The sequence below is a fragment of the Sinocyclocheilus anshuiensis genome, unplaced genomic scaffold, assembly GCF_001515605.1.
Source record: "Sinocyclocheilus anshuiensis isolate Anshui unplaced genomic scaffold, SAMN03320099.WGS_v1.1 scaffold197, whole genome shotgun sequence".
NCBI lineage: Eukaryota > Metazoa > Chordata > Actinopteri > Cypriniformes > Cyprinidae > Sinocyclocheilus > Sinocyclocheilus anshuiensis.
This window is the reverse complement of record NW_015540856.1, coordinates 764392-770154: the sequence shown is the minus strand read 5'-3', so window position 1 is coordinate 770154 and position 5763 is coordinate 764392. Positions and strand designations below refer to the sequence as shown.

Genomic DNA, 5763 nt, shown 5'->3' with positions numbered 1-5763 from the left:
AAATGAAGCTTATCGTAGTTCCTCGTACTACATCTGTGAACACCACATTGAGTTTGCATACAGATGCAATATGGTGTCATAAAATGCCCAAATCTACATTACAAATTCTCCAAACAGTTTTATGCACAGTAAGTTTCTAGGTCATTTACTTTTATATTTTTCCGTTTTAATATATTTTAAAATGTAATTTATTATAGTGATGCAAAGCTGAATTTTCAGCACATGATCTTTTCGAAATCATTCTAATATGCTGATCTGCTGCTCATGAAACATTGCTTCATATTTTTGTGGAAAGCATAATACAGTATTTTTTAAGATTATTTGATGAATAGAAAGTTCAAAAGATATATATATATATATATTTTAAGTCTTTGGTGTCACTTTTGATCAATTTAACATCTTCAATGAGAGAAAAAAAAAAAACATTACCCTAAAGTTTTTCTTCTGTTGGAAGTCCTTTTAATGTTGCCTATGATAAATTCTTCAGCAAAATTATCTATGATAAAGAGTTTATGTTTTTACACAGAAAGAAAAGGGAAAGGAGTACATAACCTACATTTATAGTAAAGAATGTTTCAGAACATATTTTTGTGTACAACTGTCCAGAAAAACGTCGTAACATGTCTCATGTTAGAGTTACATCAGTCTTACAGCAACACTTAGGACTTGAGTCGTCTATGTAAAGCGAGCTCTCGTAGTCCGATTATGAATAAACAAATTATGAGTAAAGCATTACTTTACGCTTGCGATACATCGAACTTACATGAAACACAGAATCAGTGATAAAAGTGGGGAGAAAAGGGCATATGTAGAAAAAAAACATCTCTCTCCAGGAAACAAGCAGGTATCGGGTTTGAGGTTTGGGAGCAGTGAGAGCATGTAACATGGCATTGATAACCATAGAGCAATCTTTAAATCCTGAAGTGCACAATGAATTAAAATATTCACATGCCATCTCAGTGTATTTTTTGTTGAATGTTAGTTTACGTGCATCATCAAATTCATCCCATACGTCTTGTGGGGTTTTCTTGTGCAGAATGTTTGTGGCTATGCCAAAATTTCCAGGCTGAATAATACTGACCTACAAGAACAGAAAAATAAAATAATGCACTATGTTTAAAGTAATGTCCTATTTGTAATGCATAATAATAATAATAATAAAAGCCCAACAAAAGAGTCCACTTAGGTCAGTAAACATCAATGACAATGTGAGTTTCCCTTTAAAAGAACACATCAGGCCTTACCTTAACTCCAAAACTGGCCATCTCTACTCTCAAGCAGTCTGCAAATGCTTCCAGTCCCCATTTGGATACACTGTATGCTCCCATGTTCAGACAGTTGTAGAAAGAAAAGATACTTGACACATATAACATACGACCTAAGAATGAATGATGCAATTAAAAGAAGCAGTAAGTAACACTCTCAGGAAGAAAAAAAGTTGCAACCGGTTTCACTGGTGCAGTAGTACCATTTCAAAAGGGTACACTTTGTGCCTATTTTCACCTCTAAAGGGTGAGTATTACTACCTTAAAGGTATATATTACATAAAGTCTGCATATTAGTACGTAAATGGCAAACATCAGTGGTCAACTATTGTTAAGGCAGATATATTGGCCGATATTTGGCATTTTTAAGTTATCTACATCATTTAGTAAGCTTTTCTGTTTGGCCAATAAGCCCATAAGTGTCGGAAACAGCTTTTATTTTGACAGCACTAAGAACACTTGACCTGAGCGCAGATGAGAGCATAATCTTTAAATCATTGATTTCAACCATTGCTGCACTATACAGTTTGCTGCCATGTCATGTCAGTGTACTGTATGCAAAATTAGCATTACCTGGTCTTTATTTGACGAAATATGATTCCCAGATCACACAAGCTTAATGTGTGCACTGTTGGTCTGTGTTTACTTCCTTTTTAGTCATGTTTTTAACTGTTTGTGAAAAATACTAATAATAGGATTACAGAATCGAGAAGAATCAGTTTATTTTACAGACTTATCCAATTTAAATGAGTTTCCCCATCCAGATTAATTTACGAATTCATTATTTCTAATTTAGTAAATATGTAAAATAAATCAACTTCATTTGATCAATTGCATGTTATTTAAATTAAAAACTGTAATATCATATTAATCAGCTTTATATAGGCCACCATGCTTTCTAAGATGATCAGAAAACACAAATCAGTCAAACACCTGTAAATATAACCTTTTAAAAGAGTGCTACCCCAGTGACAGCCTTTGTACAAGTAAAGGAATAATTTAAAGTGCCCCTATAATGCCATTTGGAATTCTGCCTTTCACGCAGTCTGTAATGTAGCTGTATGTGAATGTAAACGATCTGCGAAGTTGTAAAGCTGAAAGTGCATGATTAATAAAGTTACGGTCTACTCGGGTAGTTAATCCAAACAATATAAAAATATATACTGTTGATAAACAATATAAAAACAGACGTCACATAGGGCTAAATGCGTAGCATTTTAATAAAACTGTTAACGTTATGGCAGCGGGGAATATGAACGTGCATGAGTTATTTTAATGTTTCAATTTTTTTTTTACCTAAAACAGAGACACAGATGTTGATGTGTCTGCATTCAAGAATTTCAGTGGGCTTAAATAGATCACCCTTTACAGCAGATTTAGTTCACAAACAACTGGCAGTTTTGACCCAAATATGATTTTCAGTTACAATAATTAATCCTAAAATTCGACATTAATTACTTACTTTTAGCAGCATCAGTCGCGCGGTTCTTACTTGTGAATTCAGTTCACTGGAGACTCGCACTAAACGGTTCATTTGAATCAGTGAGTTGTCGACTCGAGAACAGCTGCAATCGGTTAATTCTAGTAACTCCAGTAACAAATTAAAACTACTCCGTTACGGTCCACCACTGCTGTGCACTACGCTGTGAAAGTAAATTCATTTTATTTTGACTTCCGAAAGAGGAGGCTGCAAAGAATCAGTGGTTAAAATTCACAGCAGTACAACCCCAATCTTTTGTGTGTTACTGACGACTGTTTCTCTAATCTCGGGGAATTTAATGCGGGATTCACAAACGCTTGCTCTTGAATGATGAGCTCAGTACCCAGTTTATTTGGACCAGCTGGCTCCACTGAATCAAAACCTGTAAATAAGACAAATAATAGATGTTTATATTTTCTATCGCGCGTTCAAAATACACAACCATGGCAATGGGTGTATCGTTTCAGACACGCGCTGTACACAGTCGACCAATCACAACAGACCGGGCCATCTGACCAATCAGAGCAGAGTAGGCTCACAGAAAGGAGGGGTTTACAGAGACTGAATCTCAGAACTGCTTCAAACGAATCATTGGAAAATGAGGTGATATTAAATGCATATTTTGAGAAAACAAAAGCGTTTTGACCTTGCATAGATGTAAACCTATTGTAGGAGACTCCCAAAACAATATCAGGAACCTTAAAAAAGGGATAACAGGGGCACTTTAAATCAACAATGACTTTCGTGCATTATATACAAGTTAGAATAGAAGGCACCAATGACCTTTGGATGCTCTAATGAGTTACAAGAATGGGATAGTGACTCTGATGGCACCAAAGAGGTTAACGTCAGCCATGTTCTGGAAGTCCTTGGCAGTGCTCCACTCGGTCTCTCCCCAGTCACTGATTCCAGCATTATTTACCACAGCGTAGAGACCTGAACAATATACAGAAGGGATTTAAACAGAGGGATTTAAAGAGGGATTTCATTCTTGAAATATGAAATACTATTAATAAGACACTTTGAAGTGTTTAAGCTACCCTTCTCTGGCAAATTTGCTTGCACAAAATCCTTGGCCAAGCTGACATCTTCATCTTTGGTCACATCCAGCTTGAGCACCTTTATACGGTCAGAGCCTTCTTCAACCAGACTCTGAGCCCCGGGACCCTCAGGACATAAACATCCGGCAAACACAGTGAAGCCCATGCGGTCCAGTTTCTTTGCAAGGTGATGTCCAAATCCACTATCACAACCTGTAATCAACACCGCCCGGCCGAATCCATCCGACAAGCCATTTTCTGCGTGGAACACCGTTTTAGCCCAGAGCATGAAGCAGATGACCAGACCGAAATATGTGTAAATGTGTTCGCTCAAACAGTTGTAGGAAATGAGCAGGACAGTCACGCTGAAAAACACTGGCTTCATTGTGAATTACGAGCTCATAAACTCAACCCATGAGCTTGGATTGAGGAACCTTTAATTGAGGAAACAGAAAAACAACAACATGAAAAATTACAACGGAAAGTAGCATCAAAACAAGTGGATTAAGGGAACTCACAATTATCAGCAGTTACATAATAAGATATCATCAGTGTTGGGGGTAACTCATTACAAGTAACGCGAGTTACGTAATCAGATTACTTTTTTCAAGTAACTAGTAAAGTAACGTATTACTTTTTTAATTTACAAGAAAATATCCAAGTTACTTTTTAAAAAAAGTAACACCAGTTACTTTGTTTTCTCTACTGTACAGACGTGAATTTACTTTTACTTCAGCCTGAGGTTTATTCGTTACACTTTTTGATGTGAAAGGGCTTTTACATTTGCTATAAATAGAACTTCTTATATTAAAAACAATCAAGCCCTGCTCATATTTAAAAAGTAATGCAAAAGTAATGTAGCGCATTACTTTCCATGAAAAGTAACTAAGTAACGTAATTAGTTACTTTTTTAAGGAATTAATGCAATATTGTAATGCATTACTTTTAAAAGTAACTTTCCCCAACACTGGATATCATACAGATAAACATGCAGAATTGTTACAGCATTATTCTACCTTGTGGTATCTGTTGACATGCAAACACACACAAACAAAAAAGATGAGTAAGATCGCACTCTACCGCAACTAGGTCATGATCAAAGACAGATCGATCAAGTGATTAATTTACTGTAAACTGTGATTGTGATCGGATTTACTGTAAACTACAGGCAGTAATTTAAGATAATCAACAGATACGCAGGCAATTCTTCCAGTTTGAGGTTTCATAAACAGACACGTTCCATGGTTTAATCACAAGAGCAGATACAGGAAATTTGCGTTGATTCTTTTAAGGAAGAATGACACAAGCTTTCACATATCACATATATTAACACAATAAGACAAATATAAAGATGCATTTTACTGTAAACTTCTAAAATGCTTGTCCGATTTACATTTAAAATACATAGCAGCTTCAAAATATACTTTTTTGGACCTTAATTCAATCCATTATTCCAAAAACCAAACCATTAGTTTGAAAATGTTAATTCTGTTCTGGACATTGGAACCTAAAACTCACTAAAAATTACAATTCTATTGTAATTTACACACTCTCATGTCAGCCTGGTTATCATTCACTTACATTGCATGTAAAAGTGCAGCTTGGACATCACTTGGATAACCGTGTTCATTGGAACAAAGTCATTTTGATTTGGAATCAGTGTGAAGAGCGTTGTTAGATCAGGGCCCGTATGTATAAAACTTCTCAGAAATGAAACTTAAACTTAAGCTTTGCCTTAAGTGTCAAAAAAATCTTAGTGAAAAGTAGGACTTTTCTAAGAGTAGGAGACTTTTATAAAGAAGCTAAAAGCAGCTTTCAGTAAAGTCTAAGACTGATTCTTAAGTGTTGACTGAGGTGACACTTAAGTGTTGTGAACTAAGGACTACAATGATGTCAACACAAAATGGCCGACCTCGACCTCTGAATCAGCCAATAGTGAGCCTGCTCATGTAAAGTCACAGCAGCACAACACCAATCA

General features: G+C 35.7%; 1 pseudogene; it reads right to left on the bottom strand.

The window, feature by feature from the left end:
• Positions 1–460: 460 nt before the first annotated feature.
• The window catches only part of LOC107687857 (retinol dehydrogenase 7-like), a 6668-nt pseudogene continuing 1365 nt past the window's right edge, over positions 461–5763 (bottom strand).